Below are 16883 nucleotides of genomic sequence, written 5' to 3' on the forward strand. Positions count from 1 at the left end.
CAAAAGGAATGAAACTTCTGAGCTCCATTTTCCTGCTAAATTGATATAATAAAGCCTATCTCATTTTAAAGATTAGGAAAAAAATCTAAAAATTGCCTAGAAGTTCGGCATGGCTCGGCAGATTAAGAACACGGCTAGTATCACGAAGATGTGGGTTTGATCTCTGGCCTCAGTGGGTTAAGTTTCGGCATTGCTGCAAGCTGTAGTATAGTTAGCAGATGTGGCTTGGATCCAGTGTTGCTGTGGCTGTGGTGTAGGCCAGCCGCTGCAGCTTGGATTCAGCCCCTGGCCTGGTACTTCTATATGCCGCAGGTGCAGCCCTAAAAAGAAGAAAAAGCAAAAAAGAAAACCAACTGCTTAGTTTCTGGCATAGCAAAATAATAAATAATCATAATTATACATAATGTTGATAAAAATAGAGATTCTCAACAATGCAAAAGTTTAAGTGGATGATAGTGTAGCGGAAATATTGGAGAGAGGATTTCTACCTAAGATAGCCGACTGGATTTATGGTCTATTCCAACTTTTAGTGTAATGGTTTTATTTCCTGCTTTGGTCTGAAGTATCTTTTTCCCCTGACTGCGAGTCTCCCTTGCTTCACAAAACAAGCTGGTCCAATCTATTTTAACCAAGTGTATTTTGTAGTCTTTTGTTGATTTCTGGGAGTCAAGTGACCTTTAAGAAGTTAGAAAGAAGGGGAACATAGCTATAACAAACGTGGTGTTTCAAGAAGCGAACAGAGTGTTCACAGACCCAAGGACTTCTCACTTAGTGGTTCCGGGCGCTACAGGCGGAGGAGAAGGTTTTGAGGGTTGGTTTAGGTCGGTCACAAGAGGCATTATGTGAAAGAAGCCTCCACTACTTCAAACCACAACGGGTTCCTGGCAGGAGCTACCAGAAAAATAGGATCCAAGGCAGGCGTGCGAAGCGGGTCTGGGCTTGCTGCTTCCAGGACCCGCGGTTTTGGAGACTCCCGGGGACCGAATGGAGGCCCTTGGGTGCCACCAGTTTACGGCATGAGTTGAAGAGATTAAAAAGAAAGAAAGAAAGAAAGAAAGAAAGAAAGAAAGAAAGAAAGAAAGAAAGAAAGAAAAGAAAACAAAAGAAAGAAAAAGGAAACATAACAGGGGAAAAATAGGAGGGAGGGTCCTAGGAGAAAGCCGCAGGCTAGTGGGTCTTTGGCTGCAGCAGGTTTACTGCCGGTAGGTTAGTGGCCACGTAATGTACACCAGAACCCTGGCCGCTGGGACTAGAGCGACCTCTCCGCCCAAGGCATCAACTCTTGCCCAGGGCAAAACTCTCCTAGCGCTTTCCCCTCCCGGCAATCTCCCAGCTGCTCGTCGGTCCTGCTAGGGCACTTCTGGAAACTCGTCGGCGGCTCAGTACGTCGGTCTGACTTTGATCGAGGCCTTGATAACTCGGCGCGCTGCCCTGCCTTCTCTCCTCCTGCTCCTCTCCCGCCCACCGGCCCCGCGGGCCAGTTCACCTCCTGCGCCGGGGTCGACCAGATACTCCGCACTTCGGCTGCTGCCAAGACCCGGAGAGTGGAGCGGGCCCCCGGCCGCGCGGCGCGCGCTCGCTGGCTCGCTCCCTGAGGGGGTACTGGGCATGCGCGGCGCGCGGCCGGCTCGGGCGAGCGGGCTAGCGGGCAGACGGCTCCAGACTTCCCCAGCGGCGGAGGGCGAGGCGGTCTCGCCGAGCGCGAGGCCGGCGCTGAGCTCGCCCCAGAAATCGCTTCTCCTCGGCCGGCGCCGAGGGCGGCCGGGCGGCTCGCGGTGGATTGGGAGGGCGCGGTCCGGCTCGAGGGCTTTCTCCCGGCCGCCTCCCGCTGGGTGTGGGCTCGAAGCGCCTTCGGGGAAGCTGCGGCCCCGAGGGCGGATCCGAGGTAAGAGCCCCTCGGAGAAAGGCGCTCGCTGGGGTCCGTCGTCTCGGACTCTTCCCTCGATTTTCAAAATCCGCCTTTGTGTGCCGGGGTGGAGCGGTGCCAGGCACCTCGTCCGCCTTCATTCACTTTGACTGCTTTCAACTGGTGTCGGCAACCAGGTGTGCGAGGGCGCTGCTGCCGGAGCGTGTCCGCGCGCGGGTCCTGGAACGTCCGGAGCCCGTGCCGACCCTCGGCCGCTAGCTCTCCGCGCCCGGGGCTCCGGCAGGGGTGAGCAGAGGAGATGCACAGTGTCCTTGTCTTATTTCCCGGTAACCTGAGCTTCCGCAGATACACCTGCGCTTCTCTGTTCCGTGGAGCTACTCCAGAACGAGTATTCTTCTCCTGGTTTGTCTTAGACGTGGGGTTTAGAGGGCTGCAGTCCCCCCCAAAGAGGGGCTCTTTTTCAATGGATACTTTTCGGCGAAGTCCCACTATCGCATACCCCCCTTAAATTCAAGAGACCTTGCTGTTTGTGCATAGTTGTCACTCCTAATTCCTGTTGATTGTCCTTTCTTAGCTGGTTTCACTCCACTCCCCATTTTACTTTTGGGGAGACGGCCCTTCTGGAGTCTTTGTCAATGAATGCCTTTGCAGAGGATTTCCAAGACCCTGCTCGCTCTTGCTTTGTACTTTCCTTTCAAGGACTACTTGTATGCAGAATCTTTGCAGGGATTGTTCTCTCCCTTTGCATTTTTTCTCAGATCCTTTCCCCGTAGAACACATTCCACTGCTGGACTCTCTGAGGGTAGGATGCTGTATTAGGTATCAGGATTTGAAGTCCATAGGTGTCAAGAATGGTAGAGCATTAGGAATTGGAATCCACCTTTACAAAACGTATTTCAATGAAATGTGTTATTGCTTTTCTTTTTAAGGTTTCAGTTCTCGCCTCAGATAAGAGGAACAGATATCTTCAGAGTTCAGATAAAACTTGGTTTCAGATGCATGTGAAAAGTTTGATCTTGGCTTTGTTATTTGGGGGGGGGGAGAGATAGAAAAATTAGGGTTCCCAGAAGGCTTCTTTATGTACATATGACAAAGTAACTGTATGGTGTATTGCATCTAATTTATTTTCCTTGAAAGGATACCATTTTTCTCCAGCGACCTAGGTTTTGGAATGTGTACCTTGGATCATGTGGTCATTGAAAATGAAAGTCAATGCCATCCTTTCTCACCTAGTATAAATTTTATATTTGTAATTGGAGTTTTCTGGACATACTACTATAGTTAAGTTGCTGGTGTGGAAAATTTTAAGTCATGGGATCACATTTTTACTTACCATTTTGAAAAATAATGCACTTTGTAGACTTGCCATGTAAAGGGTAGGGTAGAATGTCTCACAGATGTACGAACGTTTTATAGGATGCCTTTAGTGCAAAATTCAGAGATTAAGACTTTTTAAAATTCCACAAGCCATTCACTTCACAGAAGAAAAAAAGAAAGGGAAACATAATTTGCTTTTAGTTCACTGTTGTGGGATAATCACTGTGCACAATATTTGATAGATTCTCTTTGTAGTCTTTTTTTTCCTTTCACTTTTCAGTGTCACTGAATATATAGTATATATTGAAAATGTAGTAATTTTCAGCCTTTTAAAAAATACTGTAGGAATACTTTAAGTGATATTTAGGGAGAAGTTTCTTCAAAATGATTTATTTTTATTTGTTCCTTATCAGGAATCTAATGTTGAATTCAGAACACCTTGTTTCTGATCAGATGTAAAGATTTTTGTCTTGTTTTTACCTCTTGCTCTTCCTGCTTTCAACTTTTTAGCTATGCTAATACTTTTCAAATATCAGTCCTTTACTTTTTTCATGCTTTGACATAGGCTTCCTACTCTTTGCTTTCAGTGCTTTTATCTGATACATTTCAAATCCTAGTCTTTTCTTTTTCTTACACTGTATTACACACAGTTCATCCACTATTTTTATTCTTCTTCTCCTCCAGACTCTTCTCTTCTTCATTTACCTATTTTAATTCTGCACCAGCTCACTCGAACCATGGTTTAAAATACAGAATATGGAATAAAAGTTGACAGTCTTTTTCCAGGTCTCTCTTTAGATGCTCGAAGTATTGTTGGATGAATATTTTAGCACTGACTTGATTTATATAAAATCTAAGTTAGCTTTTCTGAGTTGTATTAAACATATTGGGTAGTTTTTTGGATCATCACAAAACAACATCAGTTAATGATAGGTTACAAACTTTAAGACATCTGCAATGGTATTTAAAGGGAAAAAGTGGAATTTTAGTTAAAGTACATCACTTATAGTACATCTTTGTTAGGAATTACTGCTTGAAATTGTTTGCAGCTGTTAGTGATTGGAAATATTTTCTTAAGTTCTGTAGCAGAATAGTTGTAAACATTTTAGGTTTAGTATATCCGGGGAAGGTGTGACGGTCTTCCATGCTTCACTACAGCCTCTCCAACGTTTTCTAGATTCAGTCTTAAATGGGATTTTTTTAAAAATTATTTTTTAGATCAGTTTTAGATTTATAGAAAAAGTATAAAGGTAGTAAAGGGACTTATCATATGCCCCCATACTCAGTTTCACCTCTGATTACTATCTTAGATTAATATTTGTTAGTTAATGAGCCAGTATTGGTACATTATTATCGACTCAAGTTCATAGTTTATTTAGATTTCCTTAGTTATTATCTAATGTTCCATTCCACAATTTGCCATCTAGTGTGCCACATTGCACTTAGTTGTCACGGCTCCTTAAGCTCCTTTTTGCTGTGGCAGTTTGTTAGACTCCTTGATGGCTTTCATAATTTTGAAGAGTACAGGTATTTTGTAGAATGTCCCCTATTGGAAATAGTCTAATATTTTTCTCCTGATCAGACTGAGGTTTTGGGTTTGGAGGAGGAAGACCACAAAGGTAATGTGCTATTTGATGTTATTGGCTATGCCCGTGGCACACAAAAGTCCCTGGGCCAGGGATTAAACCCATGGCATAGCAGCTCCCTGAGCCACAGGAGTGGCAATGCTGAATCCTTAACCCACTGAGCCATCAGGTAATTCTCACATGTATTTTTATCACATAGTATAAAAGGTATGTACTATTAACATGATATACTCTGTTGATACTGATCTTGATGAACCTGGTTGAGGTAGTGTTTCTTAGTTTTCTGCACTGACAGTTTACTTGTTTTCCTTCCTTGCTGTTTCCTAGAAGGAAGTCACTGCATCCAGCCCATTGCTTGAGGAGTGGAGAATATGCTTCTTTTTTTTTGAGTGTGGGGTATTTATATAAATTTTTTGGATTTCCTCTCCATGGCAGATTTGTCTCTTTCCCCATATATTACTTTATTCAGTCATTTGCTCACATTGGTTATATTTATACTTTGGGTTATTATGTTCTTCAAATTGTTTCAGCTTTGGCCATTGGGAGCTCTTTTAGCTGGTTCCTGTGCTCCTTTGACATATCTCAATTACTGTGAACTTTTAAAAAAATCACTTCCTTACTTTATAGCATTAAAAGATGCTCCAGGAATATCTTAAATATTTCCATTTCCTGCCCCAGCCCTAGAATCACCCAGAAAGAATCTGATTCACTTTCTTGGGAAATAGTTTTAAAAGCCAAGATCTGGGTTCTAGGGTTTTTTTTTTTTTTTTTTTTTAACAGGGCTGCACTCATGGCATATGGAGGTTCCCAGTCTAGGATGTAATCAGAGCTGTAGCCGGCCTACGCCACAGCCACAGTAATGCCAGATCCGAGCCATGTCTGTGACCCATGCCACAGCTCACAGCAACGCCAGATCCTTAATCCACTGAATGAGGCCAGGGATTGAACCTGCAACCTCATGGTTCCTAGATGGATTCGTTTCTGCTGTGCCATGATGGGAGCTCCCATGGTTCTAGGTTTTCTTGTTGCTACTGGGGTGTCATTACTTCTAGGCGCTCTCATCTGACAGTAGGAAGTAACATGTGTGTATATACAAACCTCTGTATATACACTTAACTGTACATGTTTCTTGATGTAACCATGTGTATCATGTGTATCTATTTTAAGCTAAATATGAGTTCATATGGATGTCTCTTACTCTACCTAATCCATTACCACCTATTTCATTCTGGATTTCTCTCCTTGCTTTTCTGTATACTCATTCTAATAGGGAGAGGAAACCTGGCTTCCACCATCTGCTATCCATTTACTTATTTGTTCAAATCCATTATAAGTGTATCATGATATCCAAATTGTTAACCTGTGCTCCTTTTACAAAGAGGGGGAAACAGCTTTATCAACTAGGGTACAGTTTTTATATGCAGTTCCTTTTATAGATTCCACCTAGTTTTACAGATTCCTGTCCTTTTCTTTCTATCCTCTTTAGTGAGGTTGTTGTACACATTTATTATATAGGTAGATACAAATCTTGTTCTTAATCCCCTCCTCCTGGCAACCGTTTTTTTTTTTTTTTTTTCTTACTGTCTGTATAGTTTTGACTTTTCTGGACGTCATATAATTAGAACCATATAGCCTTGTCAGATAGACTTCTTTCGCTTAGCAATGTGAATTTAAGGTCGATTCATGTTTTCTTGTGATTTGATAGCTCTTTTATTTCTGTCATGTAGTAACATTGCATTTTATGGATATATCGCATTTTATGTATATATTCATCAATTAAAGGTTATCTTCTGATTTTTGGCGACTATGAATAAGGCTGCTGTGAGTATTCACAAGTACATTTTTGTGTGGGCATGTTTTATCTTTTTTTTTGTCTTTTTGCTATTTCTTGGGCTGCTCCCGCGGTATATGGAGGTTCCCAGGCTAGGGGTCGAATCGGAGCTGTAGCCACCAGCCTACGCCAGAGCCACAGCAACGTGAGATCCGAGCCGCGTCTGCAACCTACACCACAGCTCAGGGCAACGCCGGATCCTTAACCCACTGAGCAAGGCCAGGGACCAAACCTGCAACCTCACGGTTCCTAGTCGGATTTGTTAACCACTGCGCCACGACGGGAACTCCTGTGTGGGCATGTTTTAAAATAAGTTGGGTAAATACCTAAGAATGTGATTGTTGGGTCATATAATAAAATTCTGGTTAGCTTTCTAACTCATTGCCAGTTCTGTTTTCCAGAGTGGCTGTACCATTTTGCATTCCCAATAGCAGTGAATGCAAGCCCCTGTTGCTCCTAATCCTTGTCAGCATTTGATATTGTCAATTTTTTGTATATTAGCCATCCTAATAAGTGTATAGTGATATTTCATTGCTTTAATTTGCCATTTTCTAGTAACTTTTTTTTTCTTTTTCTTTCTGCTTTTTAGGGTCACACCTGAGGCATATGGAAGTTCCCAGGCCAGGGGTCTAATCAGAGCTACAGCTGCCGACCTATGCCACAGTTCGTGGCAATGCTAGATCCTTAACCCACTGAGCAAGGCCAGTGATCGAACATCCAGCAATCGAACATTCATCTTCATGGATCCTAGTCAGGTTTGTTAACCACTGAGCCATGAAGGGAACTTCCTTTAATGACATTTAATGTTAAGCATCTTTTCACATGCTATTTTCCACCTGTATTTCTTTGGTAAGATGTCTCTTCTGAGCTTTGCCTATGTTTAATAGGGTTGTCTGTTTTCTTTATGTTGAGTTTTATCAATTCTTTATTTATTTATTTTTTATTTTTTATTTATTTATTTTTTTGTTGTTGTTATTGTTGTTGTGGTTGCTATTTCTTGGGCTGCTCCCGCGGCATATGGAGGTTCCCAGGCTAGGGGTCGAATCGGAGCTGTAGCCACTGGCCTACGCCAGAGCCACAGCAATGCTGCGGCGGGATCCCAGCCGCGTCTGCAACCTACACCACAGCTCACGGCAACGCCGGATCGTTAACCCACTGAGCAAGGGCAGGGACCCAACCCGCAACCTCATGGTTCCTAGTCGCATTCGTTAACCACTGCGCCACCACGGGAATTCCGAGTTTTATCAATTCTTTATATCTTCTTGTTACAAGCACTTTATCAGATATTTGTTTTGTAAATAGTATTTGTCTAATCTGGCTTGTCTTTTTGTTCTCTCTTTTTAATTTAAACTCTTCTCTTTTTTGGGGGGGAAGGGGTGCACCCACAGTACATGGAAGTTCCTGTGCCAGAGATCAAATTCAGGCCACAGCTGTGACCTGTGTCATAGCTGCAGCAGTGCCAGATCCTTAACCCACTGTGCCAGTCCAGGGATTGAACTTGTGTTGCTGCAGAGACAATGCCGAGCCTTAACCTGCTGTGCTGCATTGAAAACTCCTTTTTATTCTCTTAACAATGTCTTTACAGAGCAAATGCTTTTCATTTTAATAAAGGCCAGCTTAACAGTTTCATGGATAAACTTTTGGTGTTGTATTTAAAAACTCATTGCCAAACTCAAGACCACCTAAATTTTATCCTGTTCTGCTCCCCACCCAGCTGGCAGAAGTTTTATAGTTTACATTTTACATTTAGATCTATGATCCATTTTGATGTAATATTTGTGAAAAGTATAAGGTCCGTATCTAGATTCACTTTTTTGTCTATGGACTTCCAGTTATACCAGTAGCAAGTAAATTTGATTTTTTTTTTTTAGGTCAAGTGGATTTTTATTTATTTTTTTATTATTTATTTATTTATTTATTTACTTATTTAATTTAATTTTTAATTAAAAATTTTTATTATAGTTGATTTACAGTGTTCTCTCAACTTCTGCTGTACAGAAAAGTGTTCCAGTTAACATATATACATACATTCTTTTTCTCACAGTATCCTCCATCATGTTCCATCACAAGTGACTGGATACAATTCCCTGTGCTACACAGCTGGATCTCGTTGCCTATTCACTTCACATGTGATAGTTTTCATCTACCAACCCCAAACTTCCAGTCTGTCCCACTCCCTCCCCCTCCCACTGGCAACCACAAGTCTGTTCTCCATGTCCATGAGTTTGTTTCTTTTCTGTAGACAGGTTCATTTGTGTCATATATTAGATTCCAGATATAAGTGATATCATATGGTATTTATCTTTCTCTTTCTGACTTACTTCACTTAGTATGAGAATCTCTAGTTCTAATCATGTTGCTGTAAATGGCAATATTTTGTTCTTTTTTGTGGCTGAGTAGTATTCCATTGTGTATATTTATCACATCTTCTTAATCCATTATTCTGTCAATGGACATTTAGGTTGTTTCCATGTCTTGGCTATTGTGAATAGTGCTGCAGTGAATATAGGGGTGCATGTATCTTTTTCAATGAAAGTTTTGTCAATATATGCCCAGGAGTGGGATTTCTGGATGATATGGTAGTTCTGTATTTGGTTTTCTGAGGTACCTCCATACTTTTTCCATGGTTGTACCAGTTTACATTCCTACCAACAGTACAGGAGGGTTTCCTTTTCTCCACACCCTCTCCAGCATTTGTTACTTGCAGACCTATTAATGATGGCCATTCGGACCAGTGTGAGGTAGTACCTCATTGTAGTTTTGATTTGCATTTTTCTAATAATTACTGATGTAGAGCATTTTTCCATGTGCCTGTTGGCCATCTGTATGTCTTCTTTGGAGAAATGTCTATTCAGGTCATCTGCCCATTTTTCAATTGGGTTGTTTGTTTTTTTTGCTGTTGAGTTGTAAGAGTTGTTTGTGTATTTTGGAGATTAAGCCCTTGTTGGTTACATCATTTACAACTATTTTCCTATTTTCTCTCATTCCATAAGTTGTATTTTTTTTTAACGGTTTCCTTTGCTGTGCAAAAGCTTATAAGTTTGATTAGGTCCCATTGGTTTATTTCAAGTGGATTTTAAGTTAGGTTTAGAATGGAAAGGGAAGTGTTTTTATTTGATTTTTTTCACATGTTTTGCAAAATGCTTAAAAGAATCAGTTGATAAATAACTTGGAAACCAAAATGTAATGCTGCATAGAGTGTATGCTGAGATTGATTTCTGGACATCGTATATACTTCATTTCCCTCTTCCTCACTAACTCAGAGCTTCTTCTTTGTGGAAAATAGAATTGTTACTACAGAGTAACTTATATCAGTTCTTTTAGAGCAAATCATATGGATAATTAGTAAGTTTTATTTTTCACAAAAAAGTATGAAATAAGGGATTAGCTGGGTGTATGCCAGGAAGAGTCAGATGATGTATGCACCATCTAGAAGCAAAGTTAACTGTATGGTTTTGAATCTTATTATATGCCCCTCCTTTTGCCTTTTGTCAAGTGGCTTTTTTCAGGTACCTTTCTTTTGGTCAACACTTTGTGTTATTGACGTTGGGGCCAGAAGTATTGTTATATAAAGTTAAAACCAATACCCATCAAGAAAAAGCTGGAGAAGTTCCCCTCTTAGCTCAGTGGTAATTAACCTGACTGTCCATGAGGATGCAGGTTTGATTTCTGGCCTTGATCAGTGGGTTAAGGATCCGGCATTGCTGTGAGCTGTAGTGTAGGTTGTAGATGTGGCTCAGATCCCGCGTTACTGTGGCTGGGGTGTAGGCCAGCAGCTACAGCTCCAATTTAACCCCTAGCCTGGGAACTTCCATGTGTCACACCTTTGCCCTAAGAAGAAAAGAAAAAAAAAAAGAAAAAAAGAAACATCTGGAGAGATCAGACGTTATAAAACTAGCATCTTTGGTGTGGCAGGCATAACATACCTTATTTCTTTTAACTCTTACAAGAGTTCTTTAAGGCAGGTCTCGTTATTTCCATATTATAGGAAAGAAGTAGGCTCAGCTAGATGAAGTGACTTGTCTATGGTCCACATGGGGAGAAGGGAACAGAGTTGGGATGGAAATCCTGATCTTTCTGACTCCAAAGCCCATGTTCTTTTTCGCTTTGCTATGCTGTCTCTCATAAAAGAAAAAAAGAGCAAGGAAATGATTTTATTTTCTTTAGCACTGTACACTCCTGATCTCAATGAAAATGGCTCAGAGGGTTGTGTTTTTTTAGATCAGTGGAGATTCTTTTAACTTTTTTTCTTTTGACCCATCAGCATCCCACTAACCCAGAGGTATGAGGTGTTGAAACAAGTTTATAAAGGATAGGGTTTCTTTAAAGAGAGGAAATTGTGGGGGATTAGGAAAAATAGAAAAAGAAGTGATAGCAGGAGCTTATTTTCCCCTCTGAATTGTAAGTTTCTTGAGGACAGGCAACGGAGTCTAAGTTATCTTTAATCACCGTACATCGCATGTAATATGCACTCACAACATGTTTGCTGGGTGAAATCACCACTTTCCTAATTCCTACAAAGTGTATTTAGAATGTTTAGAAGGGGAAGTGTTTTTCTGCACAGAGGAAGTTGAGCATGATTACTTTTCATTTATTTATTCATTCATCATTTATTGAGCATTTGTTGAGTATCTGTTCTGTGCCAGACACTGGAAATAGAGGGATGAAAAAGACAAGATCTCTGCCTTCTGTCATCAGGGGAACCCAGAGAAAAGAGGCAACCAAGCAACTGTTTCAGCAAAGCATGGAGCTGCATGGAGTGTACATTAAACAAACAAATAAGTGATGGACTTTGAAATCAGGGAGACCTTATCTGCCTTAGTTTTCTTATCTAAGAAACGGAAATGGTAGTAATATCTACTTGACACAGTTGCTGGAGGTGGTTTAAGTGAACCAAAGAAGGAAATATTTATTTATATTTCTTTCTTAGTACATAGGAGAAGGGAGAGGCTCACTGTGGTTGAGGGAGTCAGAAAAATCTTTATTGGGGGGCTCTGACATTTGACTTTAATAGGATTAATTTTTGAGGTCAAGAGTGAGAGCCTGAGATGGGGCTCTAGGGTGTTCCAGGCAGAAAGATGAATACCTGTGATGTGTGCAGAGTGTGTGGGCAGGACAGGAGTGGTGAGGAATTCTGCAGGTTCTCACAGATGGTGCGTCTGGGATTATTAGAAAGCATTTCATAACCAGTTATTTTTCATTTTTGTAACCAGCAAAACAATGGAGTACTCATTACATTGGAGTAGGAGACAGTGAAGGCTCCAGACCTGTTTTTAAGAATTGCATGAATCCCTTCTAATCATATGACTTTCTGAATGTAGTCCTTTATGTGGCAGATAAATTCTTGTGTTCTTTTTCAGTCCTGTGACATTCAAGTGATTTTATTAAGAAGGCGCACTTGTGTGTTTTGGGTGAAATCAGAGATCCTGTCTCAAACCATTCTTAAACTTAGTAGCATAGCAACATAAGAATCTAATATCCTGCAAAGGCAGGGTCTAGTCCTGTTTGAGTCAGTCCAGAATTCTTAAGACCCATGAACAGTTTCTTACCAGAAACTGAAGCATAGTACTTAGCAATGTGCTAAAGTAATTTATTAAGTGAATGAATCGTGTGCTTGATAAGGGGTCAGAGTTCTGTAGTTGAAAATTGTGTTTTTAATATCAGGGAAGAAAAAAAGAAAATACAGGGAAAAATGAAGATCAGTAGAGGGAAGAGTTTATATTTAAATAGAAGGAAAAAGATATTTTTAAAGGCCTCTATCGAAGACTATTGAGATGAATTTCATTTTATTTAGAAAATCTTTTATTAGCACCATTAGAGTATTACTTCTCTATCACCATTAGAATATTACACATTATTCTAGAAATATATGTGTATTATTGATATATTTATCTATTTAATATAAAAACAGAATGTTTCCAGTGTCTGAAATAAAATGTTTGTGATCATTAAACAGTCTGAGTTTTCTGCAGATTATAACATTTGTAATGTTTTGTAATATTGTAGTTGTTTCTAATATTTTTATTAGAAAATACATGTTTAAAAATTATAAGCAGTCAAACACAGCTGTAAAAAAATATGGATGAAATTTTTCACTTTTGAGAAGACATTGAACATGATTTAATTTTCTACAATTTGACCTTTAAAATTAACGGTAATCTTTGACATGAACCTTTAATAAGATGGTTTTAAGTATGTTGACTTAAATTTGAAGAAAGATAGTCTTTTGATGATAGAGAAGATACATTTAACTTTCACATATAGAAGAAATTGAAACATTATTATAGCTATAAAGATTTTTTCCCCAAATAAGCATGTTTATATTGTTTGTGTGTGTGTGTAATCTCCAGTTTCTTTTTCCAGTATGTTTTTTAAATTTTTACTTGTTTTATAACCAACTGTATATCGGGGTTTAAAAAATATTAGTGTTTAATTTAGAAATATTGATCTAAAGATAGAAACTGTATCTTTAGGTTGATTTTTCGTTATTATTTTGGTGTGTTTACATTATCAGAACTTAGGATGCAAATTCGGTTTAGTTTGTGTACTTTAAGTCTGGTTATATATTTTTTACATCTCAGGATCCTTTTAGTCAAGAGAGAACATTAATTTTGTTGGTAGTTCTTTTATTTACTCTTTCTTGGGTCTTGTTAGACTCTGAATAATTGAAAAGCGATGGAATTCTTTCTGTGATAAAAATCTAGTCCTTGGGCCAAATCTTGTAGCATTATTCACATGATACTCATGCATGTAAAGGTGTGGAATTAATAGTATGCCTGAAGGATGTATATTAAAGAGGGTGTTTTTAATTATTTAGGAAAATAGCCCTCCAAAGATTTTAATATGCATGAGTTCACAGATTGGCTTAAAGTCTTGGCTCTTCTATATTTAAATGAATGATCACGATAACCAAACCTGAACAATAATGTGTAAAGAATAATGTCAAAACATTTGTAACTTCATTTAAATTTAGGAGTAATCAGTTCTTTCTCTTTTTTTGTACTTTAGTGTATTTGTTTCTCTGTGGAATTGCAGAATAAGTTAAGGGTTTTAAAGTACCGTCTTTTCTTTTTATGCTATTTTACTTTTTCATGTATTTCATGTATTTCTTATCCAACTCTCTGAAACAAAGTTTCAGCACCCTTTACTACAGCGTCCATGTACTTGGCCGTATTTCATGTTTTTCAGCATAATCTTAAGACTTGCTGCTTTCCATGGTCTCACGAAGAAAAGAGTCATGTACAAATCTTGAAGCAGATAAATGACCTTGTGAGTTTTCCCTTGACATCTCTTCTCCATCCTGTTTCCCTCCTTCCTGCTCTACATCTTGCAGCCCCAGTGTCTGACAGCTTTTTTTCAGCACCCAGATGATGTTAGTTGAAAAATGCATTTTTCATAACTTTGCTATCTTTCCAGTTACTATTTGAATGCTTTCTCACTGCCTGGTGCGATCTCAGCCACAGAGAGTAAGATCTGAATAAAAGAGACATTCATGGTGGTTGTGACAGTGGAGGTTAAGTTTAGGCTGCCGCAGGGAGAATTAGAAACAAAGAAGTGATTGAAGCCTTCACCTTCATCTTATTTGGGTAATAAGTACATTATTTTGGAACTAGTAAAGTCTCATTGTGAAGATAATAAAGTCTTGTCCAGACTAAATACATCCACAGTGACTGGAATGCCCGCTAACACCATTCAGTTTTTATACTAATTAGAAAAGATCCACCAGAGTTTTCTTGGTACATTAGAATATATGCTACTGACTTTTTAAAAAATCATTTTATTTTGTGGTAGCCCCTCACACTGTAGGGAGTTTTAGAACTTGAATTCAAATATATGTCAGCTGAATTTGTATAATGTAAAAAAATTTATATGGAATAAATAGTCTATAGTCTTGTAAAAGGTTTTCAAACAGGAATAAAAGTTTCCTCATCTTAACCTCCAAAGCCTCCCCTTCCACACCTTACCTCTATCTGTTACGTAGAATTATTTCCACTTTTTCTCTCTGCCAGACAGTTAATGGGCTGTTCGAAGTATGACTTTGTGAGTCATCACTGTACTACAGAGTAGAATATGGGATAATTTAACCCAGTGCCTACCAATTACATTATATTATGGTTCTCAAAGACATTTATATGATCAAAGTAAAAGATTCCAAACTAATGGATTAAGTGGTAAAATAATTGGGAAAACTAGTGGTGCTAGCATCTGATAGATAATAGAAATAGTTTGACAGTAATGAAAGTAGAAATGCTGAAATTTCCCAAGAACCTATAGGCTATTTTTACTATCATTGTGCTGTTTGTGAGCTACTTATGGGGAACTTTGATTATATATACTGTAAAGAACAGTGTATTATTTGATAAAGTACATATGGAATATTTATTCAATAAGTAAACATAAAATAAAAGTCTTTGGGTTTCAAACTAGTCCTGTCCTTTCAAATTCAACAGCCAGACCTTTCTAGCTAATATTGATTTTATTAGGCTAAAGTGGGTATTAATTGGATTTTGGATATTTGATGTAACAAATCCTTGCTATCCATGGAGGCTGATTTAGTTTTGTGATTCTGAGAGAGCAAATACAGATTTGGGGGGAAGCTTTAAGATGGGGTAACTGATCTAAACCCACTGGGTTTTTCTTTCTTCCAAAGGAAGACAGAAGTGTATAGAATTTTGCAAGGGGTTTATTTGAGAGCTTAATTAATTTAATTTAATTTAATTAATTTTTTTACATAATGATTTTAATTATTTTCCATTATAGCTGGTTTACAGTGTTCGGTCAATTTTCTACTGTACAGTATGGTGACCCAGTTGCACATACATGTGTACATTCTTTTTTCTTACATTATCAGGCTCCATCATAAGTGACTAGACATAGTTCCCAGTGCTGCACAGCAGGATCTCATTGCTAATCCATTCCAAAGGCAATATTTTGTATCTGTTAACCCCAAGCTCCCCATCCATTCCACTCCCTCCCACCCCCACCCCCTTGGCAACCACAAGTCTATTCTCCAAGTCCATGATTTTCTTTTCTGTGGAAAGGTTCATTTCTGCCATATGTTAGATTCCAAGTATGTGATATCATATGGTATTTGTCTTTCTCTTTCTGACTTACTTCACTCAGTATGAGATTCTCTAGTTCCATCCATGTTGCTGCAAATGGCATTATTTTGTTGTTTTTTAATGGCTGAGTAGTATTCCATAGTGTATATATACCACACCTACCTAATCCAATAGTCTGTCAATGGACCTTTGGGTTGATTCCATGTCTTGGCCATTGTGAATAGTGCTGTGATGAACATGCTGGTGCATGTGTCTTTTTTAAGGAAAGTTTTGTCGGGATATATGCCCAAGAGTGGGATTGCGGGGTCATATGGAAGTTCTATGTGTAGATTTCTGAGGTACCTCCATACTGTTCTCCATGGTGGTTGTACCAGCTTACATTCCCACCAACAGTGCAGGAGGGTTCCCTTTTTTCCACACCCCCTCCTGCACTTGTTATTTGTGGAGTTATTAATGATGGCCATTCTGACCGGTGTGAGGTGGTATCTCGTGGTAGTTTTGATTTGCATTTCTCTAATAATCAGTGATGTTGAGCATTTTTTCATGTGCTTGTTGGCCATCTTAATTTTAAAGGCAAAAGAAACAAATTCCCATTGTGGCTCAGCGGTTAACAAATCTGACTAGCATCCATGAGGATGCAGGTTTGATCCCTGGCCTTGTTCAATGGGTTAAGGATCCAGCATTGCTGTGAGCTGTGGTGTAGGCCAGCAGCTACAGCTCTGATTTGACCCCTAGCCTGGGAACCTTCATATGCTGCAGGTGTGGCCCTTAGAAGCAAAAAAAAAAAAAAAAAAAAAAAAAGGAAAGAAAGAAAAACTAATTTAGATGTAGTTTTCTCTTCTCCTATAAGAACTTTGGAAGCTTCTAGTTCTGATCACCTTAGCTTCCTATTTTTCCCTTACTCTTATCAAGTCTTTGTTAATGCTGTCAACCATATCAATCCTGGGAAGGATAATACTCAGGTAACATATCTTTTAAAAGGAAAATTATAGAAGAGGGATATAATCACAAATTCATGTTGAATACAATAAAGTAAGTACTGAGCTGTCTGTTGTATGTGAGGGTGAGTTTTGTTCATTATAGTGGTGATAGATCTTGTTTGATTCATTTTGACTTTCTCCAGTGATCCTTTTGTGATGTGCATTTATGAGATAGCTGTGCGAGATTAGGGATTTGGCTAAACCATTAGCCTCTTGGCTGCTATATAGCACAGGGAACTA

The 16883-nt window shown here is 39.2% G+C and overlaps 1 protein-coding gene across 1 annotated transcript in view; it reads left to right on the top strand.

The window, feature by feature from the left end:
* The first annotated feature begins 1769 nt into the window (after nucleotides 1-1769).
* The window catches only part of EPS8 (epidermal growth factor receptor pathway substrate 8), a 187444-nt gene continuing 172330 nt past the window's right edge, over nucleotides 1770-16883 (top strand). Inside the window, exon 1 of the mRNA XM_047787478.1 lies at nucleotides 1770-1885. The gene's annotated coding sequence lies outside the window, so the exon portion shown is untranslated. The remainder of the gene's footprint in view (nucleotides 1886-16883) is intronic.

Source organism: Phacochoerus africanus, chromosome 7 (assembly GCF_016906955.1).
Source record: "Phacochoerus africanus isolate WHEZ1 chromosome 7, ROS_Pafr_v1, whole genome shotgun sequence".
NCBI classification, from domain to species: Eukaryota; Metazoa; Chordata; class Mammalia; order Artiodactyla; family Suidae; genus Phacochoerus; species Phacochoerus africanus.